The sequence below is a fragment of the Lycorma delicatula genome, chromosome 2 (genome assembly GCF_047948215.1).
Source record: "Lycorma delicatula isolate Av1 chromosome 2, ASM4794821v1, whole genome shotgun sequence".
NCBI classification, from domain to species: domain Eukaryota; kingdom Metazoa; phylum Arthropoda; class Insecta; order Hemiptera; family Fulgoridae; genus Lycorma; species Lycorma delicatula.
The window spans coordinates 210,910,753-210,933,329 of NC_134456.1; the positions used below are offsets into that span (position 1 = coordinate 210,910,753).

Consider the following 22,577-nt stretch of genomic DNA (forward strand, 5'->3'; position numbering starts at 1 on the left):
GGTCCTCTGCCGGTTACGGTTAGGACATACGAGGATCACACACGAATACCTAATATCAGGGGAAGCCCCCACTCCTATGCACACGATGCAACTGCCGCATGACTGTCCACCACATTCTCGTGGACTGCATATGTTATGCGGCTTTGTGTCAGTTTAATCTACCTAGAAACATCCGTGATATCTTGTCCAATAATAACGGAATTTTGGACCGGATGTTTCTCGTTTTGCATAGTACCAGGTTACTGCAAAAGGTTTAATAGTATCATATTTGTTTTTCTAAGTTTTTTAATAATTTTAACCTTTACTTTCAATTTTGGTTTTTTGGTTCTATGTATTTAATCTTGCTATCCAGGGAGGGGACTTTTGCACAACCCATCGGAATTAGGTAAGTTTTATATAGTTTCTTTATTCGATTATTTTAACTTTTATATTTTATCGACTTCGTCTGTGGTATTAGTTTTGAATTTTATTTTGCCTTCTTGGCTTGTTTTAATTCATTTTTATTATATGATTAGTAATATATTTACACCTTATAAACTTTATTATTTTGGAACAATTTTACCCTTTTATTATTAAAATTCCGGCCGATGATAACGCCCAGACGTTTTGCGCCCACAAACCATAATAGTTATTTTTGTTTACAACTATCTTAAGATACTGATAGTAGTTATGTTTCAACGGAACTCCTTTTTTTTACAATGAGGTAAGAAATTCTACGTGTTTTTTTTTGTCTTCCAATATTAAAGCGATTATTCCAGGATGCCTTAGTATGTGGCCTATAAGTCTGTCTCTTCTTTTAACTATATTTTTCCAAATGCTTCTTTCTTCATCTATTTGCCGCAATACCTCTTCATTTGTCACTTTATCCACCCATCTGATTTTTAATATTCTCCTATAGCATCACATTTCAAAAGCTTCTAATCTTTTCTTCTCAGATACTCCGATCGTCCAAGTTTCACTTCCATATAAAGCGACACAGGAAAAGATTTTTGGAAGTGTATGTTTGGAGTAAACATACACTTCCAAAAATCTTTTCCTGACATTTAAATTAATTTTTGATGTAAACAAATTATATTTCTTACTGAAGGCTCGTTTAGCTTCTGCTATTCGGCATCCTCCTCAACTTCCTCTTCTTCCTCTATAACACCATTTTCTAATTCATTTCCTCTGTATAACTCTTCAATATATTTCACCCATCTATCGACTTTACCTTTCGTATTATATATTGGTGTACCATCTTTTTTTAACACATTATTAGATTTTAATTTATGTACCCCAAAATTTTCCTTAACTTTCCTGTATGCTCCGTCTATTTTACCAATTTTCATTTCTCTTTCCACTTCTGAACACTTTTCTTTAATCCACTCTTCTTTCGCCAGTTTGCACTTCCTGTTTATAGCATTTATTAATTGCCGATAGTTCCTTTTACTTTCTTCATCACTATCATTCTTATATTTTCTACGTTCATCCATCAGCTGCAATATATCGTCTGAAACCCAAGGTTTTCTACCAGTTCTCTTTATTCCGCCTAAGTTTGCTTCTGCTGATTTAAGAATTTCCTTTTTAACATTCTCCCATTCTTCTTCTACATTTTCTACCTTATCTTTTTTACTCAGACCTCTTGCGATGTCCTCCTCAAAAATCTTCTTTACCTCCTCTATTGCTATGCGTTTTGAAATACTCTACTCTCTTCCCTATCTTCTTGTTCATTATAAAACCTACTCCTGCCTGCCCATTATTTGAAGCTGAGTTAATTACTCTAAAATCACCTGACCAAAAGTCGCCTTCCTCTTCCCACCGAACCTCACTAATTCCTACTACATCTACATTTATCCTATCCATTTCCCTTTTTAAATTTTCTACATTTCGACCTTGATTTCCTCATAATTTCCTACTATTTGAAACAAAATACTGTCGTTTTAAGTTAAAAGTTAAGTGGTGTTTAAGGAATAATTGTGTGTATAGTTAAAATAAAAAAAAAAAAATGAGGAAAACTATCTATTTTTTCCTTATTTGTTTATTAAAAATAATGAGCAATAGCTATATTTTTTCCTTATTTTTTTATTAAAACTAAATATTCTTTAAAAAAAAGCTGCAAGTTATAATGTCTTATTTAGGCTTTTCCGATTTCCCCTTTTTTTTGCGATCGTGTTCCCCTTTTTTTGCAAAAAATAGACTTAGTGATTTGATACTTTTAAGAAATAATCTTTTTATCCCGACGTTATAAAATAATACGTACTGTGTTCTTTTGTACCATGAAATCCGTCGGAAATATCATAGCCATGACTTGGCGAGAGGAATTTAGTAGTAGCTTATTAAGTGTTAGGTACAACACATTTTTCTTTTTTTTTGTCTTCAGTCATTTGTCTGGTTTGATGCAGCTCTCCAAGCTTCCCTATCTAGGGCTAGTCGTTTCATTTCGGTATACCTCCTTCATCCTATATCCCTAACAATTTGTTTTACATATTCCAAACGTTGCCTGCCTGCACAATTTTTCCCTTCTATCTGTTCCACCAATATCAAAGCGACTACTCCAGGATGCCTTAAGATGTGGCTTGTAAATCTGTTTTTGCTTTTAACTATATTTTTCTAAATGCTTCTTTCTTCATCAGTTTGCCGCAACACCTCTTCATTTGTCACTTTATCCACCCGTCTGATTTTTAACCTTCTCCTATAGCAGCAGATTTCAAAAGCTTCTAATCTTTTCTTCTCAGGTACTCCGAACATATATTTCCAAACATGTACTTTCAAAAGTGTTTTTGTGATGTTTAAATTAATTTTTCATGTAAGAAAATTATATTTCTGACTAAAAGCTCGTTTCGTCTGTGCTATTCGGAATTTTATATCGCTCCTGCTTCGTCCATCTTTAGTAATTCTACTTCCCAAATAAAATTCTTGTACCTCCGTAATCTTTTCCCTTCCTGTTTTTATAATCAATGGGCCATCTACATTTTTAATAATATATGAAACATAATGGTACAATGTTACATACATGTTGAACTTTACGTTAATTTAAGACTAGTTCGTACAAAACGGATTTAAATTTATAATCTTTTTTATTATCTGTCGAATGGATTGAAATTTATTGCTACAACAAACTCAGTATATCTGAATAAACCGTAGTAGATTTATTTCTACGATTTTATCCTACCGCCTATTTAGATTTTTTTATCTATTTGATATAGAAAATGTTAATAAAAGTAAGGGAACCCTTAAAATAACTTTTCAACAGTTAGACGTAAAAAATAAAATCTACTCGTAGTAAATACTCCGCGCGAACATAAAGTTAAATTAGGTTGAAAGTTAGTGAAAATAGGATACTTTTCTATTTTATTATTTCTGGAATTTATTTCAAGAATAATTTACGTTAATGAAAGAAAATTTAGTAGGAAAAAGTAAAATAAGCCTACTTTAGTTTTTTTAGTATTAAATTTGATACTAAGGTTTTGATTTCGTCGGCAACGATGTAATCGACTTAAAGTACCGTAAATATAAAAGTAATTTTTATTTCTTGCAGTTTCGTTTAAAATGTAGTATTTAAATACTATACGTTTAAAATATAGCATCGTAAAATCCTATTAAATACGGTGGAAACGATGAAAATATTTTAAACTTACGTATTTGTTTTTTGATAATACAACCTTGGTCTTGAACCTTCAGAAAACGCACGTGTTTGTAGCTAGTAAATATTAATTTTTTTGTCGCTATAAAATGTGTTAACTTCTATTATATTAGTTTTGAGATTTAAATAAAAGGATTACTAATTATTTATCTATTCATATCTTTCAGGGAAAACCTTAACAAAATTATAAAAAGTACATTCGTAAAAATATTTAAATTATTCTATAGAAGTTTTTTTCTGTAATTAAACACTCAAAGCAGTAAGACGTATCGATTAATTATTATTACTATTTCTGTCAAAGAATTTTACATATGTGGTTAGTTATTCTATTAAAACAATAATAAATTAATAGTAGTTACTAGTTAGTTTCTTTTTCTTTTCGGATTTTTTGCTTTAAAATAGTGTGTCTTTGATGTGATCGGGAAAGCTGTGCTCGTAAACCGAGTCCGGTACTTATCTGGTAAAACCTGTTCTTCTTATTCCTCTCGTTTTAATAAATCTAGTTTACCTTCAAGTAATAATAATTCTGTAAGCAGACGCCTACAATAACTTGCAAAGTTAGTATGATGTTTAAACATCTTAATGTGATGCTTGGCTCAGACATACGTCGGTTGTTAGATGAAAAATTGTTTTTGGCCTTGGATAGAAATTAATGAAAAAACCGAGGTAAAAGTTTATTTAATATGCTATTTGATGCAAACCTTTCACCGTAGTAATATAATGTAAAAAACCACTGAAAAGAATACAATAAAAATTAATTTTGCTACGAATAATCTTCGTAGATTGATTATTAATTACTGATATGTAATTGTAATCTTAAGTACAAAATATACATGATGTTAACGTACCCGTAAGTTATATCGGTTAAACTTAGAAAAACGAAATTTATTAATTACGACTACCTCGAAACGATCATGTTTTCGTTATGAAATTACCGCATTCCACCCGACCAGGGGACTCATCAGGGAACGATTCAAAGTTTTTAACTGTAAAGAGTAGAATTGTGACGCGTAGTTTTAAAGGATAGTAAAACAAAAAAAAAAAATAGTTCTTTCATAAGTAGTCTATAGTACCTCTGATTACAGCAATACAATGCCTCTAAAAAGTAACTGATCGATAGTGAAATACTAAAAAAAAATTTAGCAAATGTTCCTGCCTCAAAACGATCTATTTTTCGGTATTAAACCGCTATTTAGGGGGTAAAAGGTAGGCCACTTTTGAAATTGGTCGTGAAAAATATTAAATGACTGCCGTTTTTGTTAGATTTGTCGTAGACGGCCGAGGTTCTCTGCGTCAGGATTTTTGTTTTCAATGTTCTTTAAAATGATTTATCACAGCAGTTTGCTTTTCCTTTCAAATTTTTGAATCGCTCCCTCTGGGAGTTAAAAAATAGATCGTTCTGAGGTAGGAGTATTTACTACGAGTAGATTTTATTTTTTACGTCTAACTGTTGTTAATATTTTCAGCGAGGTAGTGTATTTGAAGCTTCGAATAAAATATTTTGTCTTTTTTTAAACCGTGGAATGTTTTCTTTAACGGTGTTTATACTTTTTTATGTACGGTAGCACCTGCAATACTATTTTACCCGTTGAAAAAACTGCGTATTATCTCGTCTAAAGGAATTATTTGTAACTTCACAATCGTAATCGTGGCTAGCATTATAACTAATTACTATTTCATTATGGACAATTTATTTAAAATAATTATTCAGTAATTTTTGATAATTATATTTTCAAAAAATTGTAAATTACCCCATTTAATAAATACACCCAGACAAACATAATGAATTTTACATTATGCACATCGGTGAATTTTTTCGTGCGATTAGATAACCTTGACTATTTTATCTATATGACAAATACCGACATATTTATTTTGAATACACGGTTGTCCGTATAATATGCGTTGAAAATTTGTGTCTGTTTGCTACCGTTATCTGTTTCTGTTTGTGAATACTCAACACGCATTATAATAGCAAACGCATTCGATTGAAGTCATGCACAGAGAATCTAATTATTTCGTGATCGACGGTAACGATCGGAACTGTAAAAGGGGAGGAATTCTTAATCGTGTTTTAATTATTCTTTTAATTATTTTATATTTTTTTAGGTAGAATGTGAAAAAAGGTTTAAATTGAAAAATACCAGGAATATGTTAGTGTTACTTTTTATTATTGAATTAAGTAATTTAAATTCCTGGTTTTTTCTTATATAATTTTTTTAGTATAAAATAATCCTTTTTATGAGGATTCATACTCTGTATTCTTGAATTTCATCAGTAAAACAAGATTTGTAGTCAAGGAAGTCTGCGGTTCCGATTTTTCAGACGATGCCTATAGCTGCTGTACGTTTGCTACAAATTAGAGTAGCAATATATCATAATAAAACTGTTGTATATTACTTTGTTTTTAAATCTTTTGTTGAAAATTATTACTGTAAAGTGCTAACGAGAAAGATACATCTCGAAAGAATAAACGGTTATCGTTACTATGTGGATTTCTCCTGTTATCTATTTCTTCAATGGACTTAATATAATGGCTTTTTATCGATAAAAGCCACGAAGAATTTCATCTGCAAACTGAATTTTACCTCGGTCATGTGTGAATTACATGTTCGTTCCAATATACCGGTAGACTGCGCAAGTTTTTTTTAAGCGAATAAAAGACATTTTTAATGTATTCTTTCATTAGATTATTTCGTTATTTTAATGTTTTTTTGTCTTCAGTTATTTGAATGGTTTGATGCAGCTCTCCAAGATTCCCTATCTTGTGCTAGTCGTTTCATTTCGGTATACCCCGTACTTCCTATATACCTAATAATTTGTTTTACATATACCAAACGTTGCCTGCCCGCACAATATTTTTCTTCTACCTGTCCCTCCAATATTAAAGCGGCTATACCAGGGTGCCTTAATATGTGGCATATAAGTCTGTCTCTTCTTTTAACTATATTTTTCCAAATGCTTCTTTCTTTATCAATTTGTCGCAACACCTCCTCATTTGTCACTTTATCCACCCATCTGATTCTTAAAACACTCTCCTACAACACATTTCAAAAGCTTGATTAGAAGCTTTTGAAATGTGCTTTTTCAAAAATGTGCTTTTTCACTTACGTATAAAGCTACGCTCCAAACATATACTTTCAAAAATGATTTCCTGATGTTTAAATTAATTTTTGATGTAAACAAATTATATTTCTGACTGAAGGATCGTTTCGCCTGTGCTATTCCATTTTATGTCGCTCCTGCTTCGTCCATCTTTAGTTATTCTACTTCCCAAGTAACAAAATTCTTCTACCTCCATAACTTGTTCTCTTCCTATTTTTACATTAAGTTGTCTATCTTCGTTATTTCTACTACATTTCATTACTTTCGTTTAGTTCATGTTTATTTTCATGCGGTAGTTCTTGCGTAGGACTTCATACATGCAGTTCATTGTTTCTGCTAAATAATTTTTACTCTCAGCTAGAATTACTATATCATCAGCAAATCGTAGCATCTTTATTCTTTCACCTTGTATTATTACTCCGAATCTAAATTCTTTAAGATCATTAACTGCTAGTTCTACGTAAAGAGTAAAAAGTAACGAGGATAGAGAACATCCTTGTCGGACTCCCTTTTTTATTACGGCTTCTTTCTTAGGTTCTTCGATTATTACTGTTGCTGTTTGGTTCCTGTAAATGTTAGCAATTGTTCTATCTCTGTATCTGAGCCATATATTTTTTAAAATGCTGAACATTTTATTCCAGTCTACGTTATCGAATGTATTTTTTAGGTCTAAAAAAGCCGATTTTGTTGGTTTGTTTTTCTCTAATCTTCCTTTTACTATTAATCTGGGCGCTAAAATTGCTTCCCATGTCCCTCCCTACACTTTTCCTGAAACCAAATTGGTCTTCTCCTAACACTTCTTCCACTTTCCTCTCAATTCTTCCGCACAGAATTCTAGTTAAGATTTTTGATGCATGGCTAGTTAAGCTAATTCTTTTATTTATTGTTCTATTTATTTTAATTTAAGAAGATAATTCGCTACTTTTAACTTGTTCGTATAAATTTTGCTGTCTCGAATACGATTCCTTCTAGTATAAAATTTGGCGTATGTAACAGCGGAATTGATGAGCAGCAATTGAATTGTATGAACAGCGTACGATGAGCAATAACCAATGAGTTGTAATGATCGTAAGAAATTTTCTCTATATCTATTAATTAAATAATAATTTATTATTGTGAATGTTAAGAATAGGCGTGCAACTAATAGGAAAACCGTACAGAAAATTACCGTACCCTAGTCGCAGCTAATCGATTGATGATAGTTACTGAATGTTAAAATATTAATAACGATTACCGCATTATACTTTTATTATACTTCATAATTTTTATTTAATAATTTTCTGACTGAATCGTGTTTTTATCGTTTAAATTTAATAAATATCATGTTAGACGACACATCAGACAAGCTTTACTGAAAAAAGTACTTTAGCCGTGCTTTAGATAAACGGGCTTGTATTTAAAATTGCAAAAATAATCGCATGAACTTGAATCGGTTTGACGACCGACGTAACTCCACAACCAGGCTGCGTATGACTTTCTTAACCGAGCTGAGATTTCTGTAGAACAGAGACAAATCTCCACACCTCTTTTTGAGAGATTGGATTTACTCCCTTCGTTTCACCGTAACTAGGTTATCGGTGGCTTGTAATTGAGCGACTAAAGCCTCTTTTATCCCTTTCGCCAAAGACCGTGATCAAAACATTTCTCCTTCAGGTCAGAAACTTACAAGTTTGAGTAAATTCCATTTGAATATATATATATATATATATATATATATATATGTATATATATATTTTATAAAAAAGATTTAAAAAAAAAAAGTTAAATAATTTCTTAAGATTAGCTACAGAAAAAAAAATTAATAGAATAAAACACAGCAGTAAAATACTAAAACACAGAAAACAATAACTAACTTAACTTAAAAATATAAATAATAATACACCAAAAAATTTTGGACGTTTTACGTCCAAAATTGATGGAGTATTTTGATGGAAGATGGAAGTATTTTGAGCTCATTTTTTGCAGATAACTTTAAAAAAAGTCTGAAATCGAAAAATGTTTCAAATAAAAGTTGTAGGGATTTCAATTCTCTACGATCTTTTTTGTTTGACTATGTACAACCAAAATTGACCGAGTTACCGTAGTTTAAACATAAAATGGCACTTCTACGCTTCTAAGTAAACTGTTATGCTAGCCGTTCCTGTTATTTCAAAAGTAAATAAATATTCATACATGTTCGAAACAAAAGTTGTAGGGGACTCGATTCAATACAATTTCCATTCTTGCTCGATTTTCTACTTTTAAAATCGACTGAGATATACTGGCATGTCTTATTGGGTTGGTCTAGTGGTGAACGCGTCTTCCCAAATCACTGATTTGGGACTCGAGAGTTCCAGCGTTCAATTCCTAGTAAAGTCAGTTATTTTTACACGAATTTGAATACTAGATCGTGGAGACCGGTGTTCTTTGGTGGTTGGGTTTCAATTAACCACACATCTCAGGATTGGTCGAACTGAGACTTTACAAGACTACACTTCATTTATACTCATACATATCATCCTCTGAAGTAATACCTGAACGGTAATTCCCGGAGGCTAAACGAGAAAAAAGAAAGAGATATGCTGGCTTAAACTTTCCGGCTTCTTGTAAGTTGCAAATATATGAAACTTACTTTTTCAGTTTACAAATAAAAACTAAAAAAAGTCCTGGAAATTGACAAAAAATGATGAATATTTAATTATATTGGATAAAAATAATAAACTTCAAAGCAAAAAATAAAAACATTACTTCTTAAGTTCCTAAAAATTACATCGTATCTGAAAATTATCACGTGACGAATTCTGCTAAAAAAAGCTTTAGATTTTATTAACATTAAAGTTGTAATTATAAAAAAAAGAAATCAAAGCGTCACTGATTGAAAAATTTCTGATCTTTCGAATCGGCACGTTAGATTAGTCTCATTAAGTTTAAAGATCGCGCACAAATATTATTAACAATTTAAAGAACCCCTTTTTTAATTAAAAATATGCTATTTTTTTACTTCAAAATGTAAATGCAAATCTGAAAATCTGAAAGTGCAAATTAAAAAGAATTTGATTGTTGTTATTATCTGTCTTTTTTACAAATTTCATGGATAATCAATAATTTTTTATTTATTTTGAAAAAAATACTGAAAAACTTTTATAGCGAAAACTGACTAATTTTGATCCTCTGTATATCGATAGCTACCTCCATCCATTCCAAATTCATTTTCCTCTGGTTAGGGGAGTAATACCATTTACGGACAAAGTGTCGGGCTCGCTAACAGGTCCCGCAGGTGTTACAGCGTATGTAGCCTGTGCCCTACCGACTAAACCTCCACCTCACCAGCCCCCCCTCACGAGGCCGGAAACCGTATTAGTCAGACCCAGGTGGTGCCTTCGAGCTCAGTGTGTTCAGAGTCCCCGTGCATCATCACTGTCGCCCATCCCAGGCAAAAAAATTTAGTTGGAACTTTTTTGTAGAATTTTTAATTACAAAGAAAGGGATTTGTAAAACTTTTTATTTTACGCACACATAAAATAAAACATACTTAATAACGTGATTTTCATTGATTAATTTTAATCGATTATTAATTATAAAATAACAATAAACGATTTTATCAATTAAGAATAGGATGTAACAAAAATATTTCATAGAAAAACTGGAGTGGATTTTAATCTCTAGCACGAGATTCATTTATGCGTTATAAATGATATACTTAAAATTGCAATAGAATTGAAGCCGACGGATAATTATAACATTCTTAGGCGGTGACGATACCCGTGATCATTTAAGTGCGTGAAGCGGGAAGAATTAACTAGAGTAACTATTTTTTCTTGTTATACAGAGGCGATTAAGAAGTGCAGATGTTTTTGTTTGTTGAAAAGTAGCATAGTAACAGTTACAGTTTAGAACCGCTGAGTTCATTCTATTAAAAAAATCACTTACAGTTATTCAAATAAAAAGTATACAGCATTGTAATTGTACTAACCTTTCCTAAAGCTAATAAATTATCGAAACGCCTCGAAAGGAAATTTAATATCAACTTACGGACGCTAAATATCACTGGCAAATTTGTTTTCAAATCGATATTTTTTTATGTCGCAATAAGTAACAAATAAAAAGATGCGGTAGAAGAAGAAAACCGTTTAAAAATTTTACGAGTATACTTTTTTCTTTACTTGTTCGATGATATCGTACATAAGCTTGAAGCTTGTGTTGCGTGAATATGGAAATCAAATTTTGTAGCGCATCAAAAACACCATGCCGATCGGGATATAGTGACAATAAATAAATGTATTTATATTTATATTAATATATTTATACATTTACGATTTATTTTTTGCTTATTCAGTCAGGTTTGCAGCTGCTAGTTGTCACGCAATATACCGCGTTTTAAAATTTAATGAGACACCCTCTAATTTTTCAGAACAGACCGGTAAAAATTACATTAAGTGAAAGACTACATGCCGTCAGTAGAGGAAAGTGGTCATACTGCATCAAAATCCAGGATGGCGACCGTCCGCCAAATTTGATTCAAAATGGCGGCCGTCAGCCATATTGGATCCGCCATCTTGGAATTTCCCTTTTCCCTTTGGGAATTTCCCTTTTGCCTTAGCGGGATATTTGAAATTCTGCAGGGATATCAACTTGAGTAATATATTCGCTTTGAATATTATTTATAATAATTAATTCAAAGGTTGGCACACCTACACTCACCTACACCACCCCCTCACGACACCTACACCTCCCCTCCACTTTCAATTCACCACCTACCACCTACACCACCAACCCCCTCCCACCCATACCACAACCCCCACCACCACCACCACCCGCCTACAACCCCACGATTACGAGTAACCTTGAACAGTGTTAATATCGTTTAATTCTTAAGAAACTACCATGCATACTCAGTACTTTTAATAGCGTATGTAACCGGAAACGGCACATCCTGTAATTCTACGAAACTTGTCGAGATGTTACTACTGTATGCTAAATCCAACAAAGGTCATCGAACACCGCGTTTACAATTTTAATAGCAACGTCCTTACACGATGATAGGAGAAATAACCAAATCCAATGCGGCTATATCAACATCCCCATCTTAAAACTGTACCTATTTACTAGTTGCATTTCCACACCACCCAGGAGGTAGCAACCACGGCGCGTTGAGATTTTTTTTTTTTTTCATGTGTGAAATCTCTCCCCTAGAGGCCTACTATAAAACACTCGATCCGGTTTTTTTCCTTTTTATTCGTTTTTTTCATGCTAATGATTTTATTTGATCCACAAAGCAAGCATAAATAATATTCCCGGCATTAAGCCAAGATGGAAGGCTACAACTATAATTGAGACCTCCAACCAAACATATGGTTTGGTCAACAGACTGAACTGTACAACGACAGTCCTCTTCGAGGTGCGATAGACTCTAATGACAGCGGGATGTTCCTTGATGCAATTCCTACATTGTGGTAAATTGTGCGTGTTAATCGATTCGTTGCACCAATAACATCTTATGGACAAATCGTTGAAGGAATAGTAAAAACCGTTCTTGGCCAATTCTTCTTTGTTGTTTACGTTTGTATTTTGAAAAGATATCAAACGATCCGTTTCTCTGACTAGATTCAACGGCTTTTTACACAATTTCAACCACTCCATGTTGAAACATCCAGTTTGTAACGCACATTTTTCGCTTGGATGTAGTTTATGGTACGGACAGGTTACGATGTAATTCGAATTCGGCTTTGGATCGACCTCTTGTATCATTCGAACATCGTTATGATATCGACGCAAAAATTCAGATTTCTCCAACCCCTTTGTAGAGATTGTAGAGAACTGTGAACAAATTTTCTTCATCGCTGAACATCATCGCTGAATACAACGTCACCGTACTTCCAATCTATTTTGTGATAGTTTCTTTCTAACCAAGCGGCCATCCGCCTGTATTTCGATTTCAATTCAGCGCGCGGGTACGGCAAACGAAATTGTATTATCATGTAACATCCGCTGTCACCGACAACAGCGAGTTCTTTAACTATAAACTCACCTCGACTGCCGAGAAATCCGTGATACTCGATAACTCCTTCCATGACCGCTGCTCAACTGCGAGGTCAAAAATCTTAGTCCCCTTTATTATATCACCGTAGACGTGGTGGGGGTAACCACCTCCACTTTTTCTTCTACAAATCCATCATCATTTTTATGTAACGTTAGGTTATTGTTATGTTAACGTAGTAATATCATCATTATCTAAAAAATTCATTACGGGTTTCTTCATTTAACGTTACGTTACGTTACGTAGCGATGTTATCCTCTGCTTTTTCTGGCGGTAACGATGCTGTGATACTGCTAACAGTATCAGCAGACTTGTTTTTTTTTTTTTTTTTTTGATGACAATACGGTAGTGTGGTAAAAAATGGGCAACGCATCCACCGTTGATGAATTACACCATGCGAATAGTCTCCCATTAATAGTTCGATTTTAAATACCTCCCGTATTACATAACCTTTTTCACTATTCCCGTAAGCGGAGTGTATGTGACGATGGTATCATGTATAATGAGACAGTAGCCGGTTGTGTGCGCTGGTATATTGTTTTTGGACTCGAAATCGATACGTACATCTACGGTTCCTGTTTTAAGCGAATCGTTCTGACGGGAACAGTCGATTACTATTAACGGTACACTGGTCTTGAAATCTGTCCTTTCTTTTTCCGTTTAGCCTCCGGTAACTACCGTTTAGATAATACTTCAGAGGATGAATGAGGATCATATGTATGAGTGTGAATGAAGTGTAGTCTTGTACATTCTTAGTTCGACCATACCTGAGATGTGTGGTTAATTGAAACCCAATTGGGTTTCAATTAGTGGGGAATGGTTTTTTGGGTGGGGAATAGTGGTGAAGAGAGGCGGCGGTGGTGTAGGTAGGTAGGGTATGTATGTTTGTGAGTGTGTTAATGTACAAACTGATATCACGTTAAGATTCACAGCTTATATAGAACATTTTTCAGTATTTATGTCAGGGAGTCTGCAGCCGATTGGTTTAAGGAGTCAGTCAGTCGCGTCTCGTCATGAATGTGTTCGAGTCCTAGCCAACCGAGTTTTTTTTTCATAACTTCGAATATATTTATTTATTTAATTTCGACCGGTACACAACAACGGTAACCAACCAACCTTTGAATTAATTATTATAAATAATATTCAAAGGGAATATATTACTCAAGTTGGTATCCCAGCAGAATTTCAAATATCTCGCTAAGGGAAAAGGGAAATTCCAACATGCGGACGGCCGCCATCTTGGATTTTGATGCAGTATGCCCACTTTCCCCTACTGTTGTCCACCGCTAAATTGTATGAAAATTTTCGAGTATTAACGATAAAGCAGATTAACATATTTTTTTAAAACGCGTTCGGCCTCGTGTTGATCAAATTGATGACAGAGTTCTCAGAAAAATAGCATCGCGGCAGAAAGAGTATCTGTATGTGGCCTTAAAATCTTTCAATATTTTACTCGACAAACTTTCGCTGTATAATAAGTGAAAGGATTTTAATTCCTATTAAAAAAAAATAATTTTTAAGAGCATATTATGATAATATACAATTAGAATGTACTTCAGGTGAAAGAAATAATTTACTCGACCGTGAGGAACTTTGCACCTTGACGTAGATTTAACTCTTCTATTTTCCCCTAAAACAGAAAGAGAAAAAACAATTTTATTTTTAGCCGTTATAATTAAAATTTGGAATTTAATGTAATTAAATGATCTCGGAATAATTTAATGACAAATTTTTTTCCTGAAATGTAATAGTTAATCAAATCTACAAACATATTCTAAGGGATGTGTGTGTGTGCGCGCGCGGGCGCGCGTGCATATTACCGGTATTACGTTATATACATATTATACAAATGATATTAAAGTGCCGCTCCGTGGCGCGGGTGGTAGCGTCTCGGCCTCTCATCCGGAGGTCCCGAGTTCGAATCTCGGTCAGGCATGGCATTTTCACACACACTGCAAATCATTCATCTCACCCTCTGAAGCAATACCTAACGGTGGTTCCGGAGGTTATTAAACAATAAAAAAAAGGTATGGTTTCTGATTTGTTTCCTGTAAATTATTTTTGGGGTTACTTAAAACATAATGTATACAAACAAAACCTGTAAACATTCGTGATATGAAAAGGCGTGTAATTAGCGAATCTCCGCGTATACCGCAAAAAACGATACAAGATTCAAACGGTCTGCCAAGCTGTAGAGGAGAAGCACTTTATTTGAACGTTTCTTATGGAACGATGTCGTTTCAAAATTTATAGATCCGAAAACACTTAACTGAATTTTAAAATCGTGATAATTAAAGTAAATAATTTCAGTCGACTTAGCCATTTAATTTGTAGTAATATTGCAACTTATCGATTAATGTGTATTATTAGTGTTATTTATTATTGTGAAGGCTTTTATTTTTTATTGTAAGTGTTTGAGCCGTTAACATTAAACTGTTAGCGTTTCCAACACTAACTTAAGTCTGTTATCGCATGTAATTCTGAACGTAATACGAAAAAAGTTACTACGGGGCGTTGTTTACTTCGTCTAATTATTACCGTGTTTTTGAAACTTTGCTTAAAACACGAAAAGGAAGGCGTTTGTCGAAAAACGGATTTCACCATCGATTTTCTTGAAAAATGTTACGTTAAAATCGTGTAAACATGTCACCTTCCTATTTAAAAAAAATTGATTCGATATAGCGGAAAAAATTTCCAACTACCATAAAGTAGTAATTTTGTAACTATGTAGATCCGCACTTGTTTCTACCCCCTAGTATCTGTCGGTTTTGAAATATGAAGCCGTTTCCGTACTTTAATTCACTCGTACTGTATAGTGTTATACAGCGTTTACTTTATTTTTTTATCTTTTCTTAAGTTTTGTTTCGTTTTTAGTTTTTTTACGGCATTTTTGTCGCTTAAGATTGTTAGAAATATTAATATTTATCTAATTCTAAGCTGTACGTCCTTCTGCAGAAAGGATAACGTATGGGTTTATTGCAACACGGTTAGTTATATGAAAATCCTTTTCTAAGCAAGGTTTTACCCGTTTTAGGAGAGTATTTCTCATTGTACTTTTTCTTTGTAATTAATCGTATTAAAATTCTATTCTATACACGCACATATCACGGTTATGAGATTTTTATAGGAGGAAATAAATAAAATAAAAACAGGGCTTGAATTAAATACTAGAATTATAAAGATTACATTTTAGAATTAGATTTTGTTGTTTCGGCTGGCTGAATTTATATCGTAAGGAATTTTTAATAATTTCTGAAAAACTGATTCGTGTTGAGGCAGCAATTGTGATTAATAACTGTTTAAATTCATCCAAATAAAAAATGTTTTGTTATTTAACCAGAACGCTTTATTTTTTTAATTACAGACGGAATCAAATTTATATTTAACCGGGTTTTCTGTATTTATTTCTAATTTATTAATTAAATGATTTTAAATTTTATTTTTTAATTAAAAGTTTAATAATTTCAAAATAATCTACAAATAAAACAGCACGTTTAAATTTGTAAAACCTTTAATAATACATACATCATTATGAATTGCTATTTTAGGTTTAATTCTATTAAAAGCGGATTATTAAAATTATCCCATAATTATCATTGATCTGGGTAGCGGGATCTGGGTCGCCCTAAATAATATCTTGAATAACCGCACGTGTTTCCTGAACCATCATACTGCAATATGATATTTTAATTATAAATATAATAAAATAAAGCGATAAATTAGTATTTGTATTTTTCCAATTTTATTTTTTAATTTTAGCATGTTGTAGTATATCTGTTCCGCTGAGATTTAATGTCAGTACAAAAAATAAATATCAAAATTTAAAAAAAAAAGCGTATTTTAGAGATGCTCCAACGATCGGGAAAGTTTAAAGAGAGCATCACTTGAAAAGTAATTAAACGGTTTTTGAATTCTGTAATAAAAATAACTCGTAGAAAATGTACGACACGTTTATTAGATTACTAGCAGCAGACCCGGCAATGGTTTGCTATTGCTAAATTTGAGTCTACATATAGATTAAATAAACACAATTGAAAGTTTGATAAAACATTAAAAAAGTGAACTTTACGGAAAATCCCAAAATTTACGTTTTCATTTTATCCCATTTTACCATTTTTCCCTTTCTTCCTTTTCCTCCTTTTCCCTTTTTCACTATTTCCCTTTTTCCTTCTTCCCTTTTCTTTATTTCCCCTTTTCTATTTTCCTCTTTCTGTCCATTTCTCTAGATCCCTTTCCCCTTTTCCTTATTATTTTTCCCTCTTCCCGTTTTCCCTTTTCCCTTGTCCACTATTTCCCTTTTTTCCTTTTTCCCTTTCTCCGTACTTCCCTTTTTCACTATTTACCAGTTTACCTTTTCCGATTTTTTGATTTACGCTTTTTTCTATTTTATTTTCTCCTTTTTTTTATTTTCTGCCTTTCTCACTTTTACCGTTTTTCCCGCGCGTAAATCGGTCCAGTGGTTTTTTAGTCTATAGCGAATACCCATACGAACATTGTCTTTTATACTCGTATATATTGAAGAAGAAAATCTGTTGTTTATTTCGTAAATATCTCGATACCCCGGCGCCACCTAGCGTGTATAGTTTTTGAAAAAATCTTTCTTTTTACGTATCTAATGTATATTCTGAATATCAGCCAAATCAAACCGTAAATACCATTTTTCGAAATATCTCGATCCTAGCGCCACCCAGCGGGTCTAAACTAATTCAGAAACCTTCGCGGGCGTGCGCACAACTCACCAAACTTTCATCGCAATCAGATGAATGGTATAGGAACGCATTCGGAACAAACAAACCCGATATATATATATAAACTATAATTTAAAAAATATATCATTTATTTCTTAAAACAAAAGATGAATATCGACTGGATTTTGAATTTGTAAAAGTGATAAAATATTAATTCAGATAATTAGGATATGACATAAGTTTAAAAGAAAAAATAAGTAGTAAAATTTTATTTATAATTATTATTCATACCTAATGATCCACACTTTTACAAGTCTATTAATTTTTCAAATAGATTTACTTACGTAATTTACTTACTTAATACTTACATAATCGTATTACGTACGTAATTAAAAGTTATTAGTTAATATTATCATAAGAGAAAGAAGGTTTAATATCTACGTATATTTAGAAGTTATTTACTTATAATAAAGTGATAAAAATCCGTAATTCAATTTATAATCAACATTACATAGTAATGTATATAAGAGTGATAATTCAACGTATTCCAAACGAACTGTGCACAAATGTTTATACATATTTTATCAATTATATTCAAATAACACTGACAGAAACATGAATAATACTTGTTACAAGAATATTTATATATCCCTTTCGCTCCTGATGATAAAATAGAATTTGGTTTTTGGTTTCCTTTTGGAATTTGCATAGGTAGGATGTAGTAACACGGTATTACATGGTTGCTTTTTAAAAATATTCCTAAAGACTTTGATAGGGCCTAAATATCAATCACAATTGTGATTGATATTTAGGCCCTATCTTTAGGCCCTGGGAGTTTTCGTATGACCTATCACACATCAAAGTTGTTGGGTATTATTTGTTTGTAAACCCAAATAACAACAAATATTTTATGTTTTTAAATTATAATTGCACACAGTCTATTTCAGAATGTAATATTAGTTTAATTAAACATATTACACAATAAAAAAGATGAAATAATAATAAAGTAAAAGTTAAAACAAATAATACAACATTAACAGAATGAATAGCTTTAAAAAAAAGTGTTTGTTGAAAGAATTCACACATTTTTTACTATAATGTAATTTGCCAGTAAAAAGGTAGACTACATAAATAAAAAAATAAAAATAAAATTTACATGATATACCTTACTTATTACTTTTGTGTTAAACCCCCAATCAGTTTGATTGTTTGTTTGTACATTTGTACATATATATATATATATATATATATATATTACACATCACATTTTTCACAACGGATGCGGCTTCGGCTCGTACACTGTCTAGCCGACAAGTACGCGGAGCCTTTAGATCATCGTTCACTGGCCACTGATCAAACTCATCGAAACGTTTGTCTATAAATGGCACTGGCGAAGGTATGTAAACGTTACTGCTACTCCTAGTTCTGGGAATGTTATTTACATCATCACTGTCTTAACGTTTCTTGAAATTGCCTTTTCCTCGGCCCGTGAATCATGTATTCAGATATTACCAAACGTAAAATCAAGAGATCTGGAACCTGTTTTTTAGGAAGTGAATTATTTTACATTCAGAAAGATACTCCATCCAACTATTAACAATAAGTGGTTGGTACCTTGGTAGTGGTATCTAATCTGTGAAACGAGATCTTCTGGAGCATCTGGAACATGTTTGTTAAAGACGCCTTTTGACCAAGAAGATCTGACCGAGGCAGTTGGTCTGTTTGCTGATACTTGTTGCTCTTCCTTGTTTTCTGAATCAAACTCAACTGTTGCTGCTTCTTAGAGAAAGATTGGATCTGGTATATATTCATCATCGGAATCACCGCCTTCCAAATGTATGAATTAGGGTAATTTCATTTTCATCATTTTAAAGACTTGCTGCCCTTCTGGAAAACGGAAGAAAATATGCAGAAATAAATTAAGTACTATGGGAAATACGCATCGAAAAAGTTATGTAATACAAAATAATTTGGAAATAACAGTCATTATAAATTTCAAATAAATCTAAATAATAAACAAACTATTATAACAAAATAATTAATTTAATTTCAAACAAACATATTTAAAATTTGATTTGTACCTAGCATGTAAATCTTTTCTGTTGCAAAGTTGCATAAGAAAATATTACATCTATTTCCTTCATCTAATATTACTCTGTAAATAACTGTCAGCAATTAAATAAATATTTTTTTTGTAGAATGATATTTAAATAAATGATGCAACAATTGTGACGTACATCATACACTCCTAGAACTCACAATTGTGATACTTTAAATATTGAGTAAGTTTTTATCCTCAAATTTAAAAGTAAAGGTATTTTATACATATCATTTGAAAATGCAATCCTTCAGCTACTATTTTAACTAGAAAAGAACGTTATTAAATGCATTTTAAAGAAAATAAAAGTAATAATTACCTGAAAGGTACATAATGCATATAAACACAACACTTGTTCGAGTCAGAAGTCGATTTAATGAAAGGGAAAACAAAATATCCCTATTCTGAAGTACCAACATAATGCGATTCTATCACAATCATATGATAACATCACAATCTATGATTCTATCACAATCCCGGAAAACATCAAGCGTCAATTTCACGAATCATTGGATCATTGGCTGTGTACGCTGTTGCTCCGTCTTGTTGGAAGTACGCTCCACCAATTTATATCACATTCATCGGCCAACGAAAGGGTAATGATCTCATCGCAATAACGTTCGCAGTTTACTGTGTTGCAGAACGATCCGATTAATCCGTTTACTCGTTATAGCGCACCAAACACCAATTTTTTCGCTATGTAACTTCGTTTCAATATCTCGGGATTATTCACACACCATACCGATTGTTCTACTTGTTGACAGCAGTCGATGAATGAAACCAAGTTTCATTTTAAAAAAAAAATGTTACATCAAATATGTCTTTTCTTTATTCATTTATAAAATCCAGAAACTGTTGGCAATATGCAATACGTTTTGGCAAATCAGTAACGTGTAATCGATGCATCGCTGCTATTTTGTACGGTATACGTAGTTTTAAACGTCTAATTAATGCGCTGTGTATAATATTTGAGATTTCTGGTTGTCGTGCCGATTTTCTAATATATTGTTTTAGATTTTGAGATGCGATCGGAAATATTATCTGACTTTTCCACTATCAGGATAGACGGTTTCAGAAACTCGGGCGTGTCTTTGACGATCCAGTTTCTCTGAATTTACGGAACCAGTTGTCACAGCACTGCGATTTGGAACATAGGTGACTGAAATCTTTGATGATATATTTCCTTTATATTTTCTATGTACTTACCACCGCAGTGAAACAATCTTCGACTGAAAGAATTCAAAATTCAAGTGTTAAAACGTTGGGAAAGTAAACAAAAGCTTCAACGGTTCTACGTTTCATTGTCGACAATGAAACGTAGAAATTAGCCACGAGCCGAGTTCGACTGTTAAGTTTCAATACTGATAATATAAAAGAACAATTATTAATTGTGTTTTATCTGTTGAGATCAGAAGTTTTCGCTCGGTTGCACAATTACTTTAAGGATACCCGGTGTAGTCACACATATTTTAAATAATTTTTTCGTGCCTTACATAAAGATTAATACATTATTTATTTAAAATAATACCTTGACCGTTTAGAAATCAAAGTTATATATGAACAAATTAAATACAACTATTGAAATTCGCTAATTATTTTTACTTAATGCATAAGTAACAACTGAGAAGAGTGTTATATTTACTTTCTGTTGTCGTTACAAAATTACGCGTAATTTCTTTTTTATGCATCTTTTTAAATATAATTTAATAAATTTAATTTGAGAATTTAGTATTTTTATCACAAAATGTTTATTTGCCAGTAATTCTTCATTTTTTACAATTTACTATCTATTTATTCAACAATTTTATTTTATTTTTTCGAGTATGTATATTTTTATATTTTGTTGCACAAATTCATACCTTCGTAAGTCTTTTAGTTCAGGCGGTTTTAAGGTTTTAATTAAAGATTTTTAATTTTTGATGACATTTTAATCTAAAAGAATTTTTAGAAGCACGATGAATATCATCGAATACGCATTTAAATTTTATATTAGTTTTAAAGATTTACAAAACCGTATGGAATTTCTTTAAAATTTATAAATTTATTCTTAAAAACCGTACTAGGTAAAGTTTGAATGAAAAAATGAAATTGGAATTTATACTTTTTCTCTTTTCTACTCGAAAAATATTGGAGTAGGAGGCATTATAAATCGACAGGGCAAAAATGTTGACGAAAAATTTCTTAGGGTAAACAAGCGGTGTCTTTACGCATAATCATTTAAAGAAATATCGGTTCTTCTGCAAGAGGTAAACTTGCTCGAGGCTCCTCAAATTTTACTATCAAATCTACCTCTCTTTTATTATCCCAATTTTCAAGTTAAATATATTCACTTATATTTGCATAACTTTTATCGATAGTAATATCCGAGTAAACCTCGGTTGAATTTCTTTGAGAGCGAGAAAAGATTTTTGTTCTTTATTTTTATCGATTATTTTGTTGAAGTTATTAAGTATTATAAATGGGTTTTTAAAAGAATCACAATTATTTTGATGTCCTATCGTATCGTTAATTTACAATAGAGTGTAAAAAAATTAAGTTGCTCGTAATAAAATTCTCATAAATAAACTTACGCGAAAATAAAACGTAAACAGAAGGGCGTTTTTCAATTGCAGAATACAGTTTTTTTAGTATAAAATATCATAGCTCGTCATGTGATAATGTTGTTAACTTGTTTTTGTGACTACACCGCAGGTTAAATTTTGGGAAATACAGTGGAACTAATATTAGATTGTAGCTTTTCCTGAAAGAATCATGTATTAAATCTAAAAAAAAGCTGCATTTAAGCATCAGAATGTAGACTTTGCATAGGTTGGGTCACGATTGTGCACGAGGTAGAGCTTATTGGAACGTAATTAAGTGAATACTTAATTACTTTAGTTGTAGGACAGAATTAATACTTAGTTGTAGGATAGAATTGTTCAATTCGATTGACTTTTTGTAAAAACAGACGTCATAAATCATTTCCATTGTTTAAAAATTTAATTGTATTCCTCTTCTGTACAAGTATAAAGCGTTAATGTTTTTTACTTTAAAGAATGAGAAATATTC

The 22,577-nt window shown here is 32.1% G+C and overlaps 1 protein-coding gene across 1 annotated transcript in view; it reads left to right on the forward strand.

Annotated features, from left to right (window-relative positions):
- LOC142320360 (PDF receptor-like) overlaps positions 1–22,577 on the forward strand; it is a 1,017,753-nt gene that overhangs the window by 80,048 nt on the left and 915,128 nt on the right. The window lies entirely within an intron of this gene.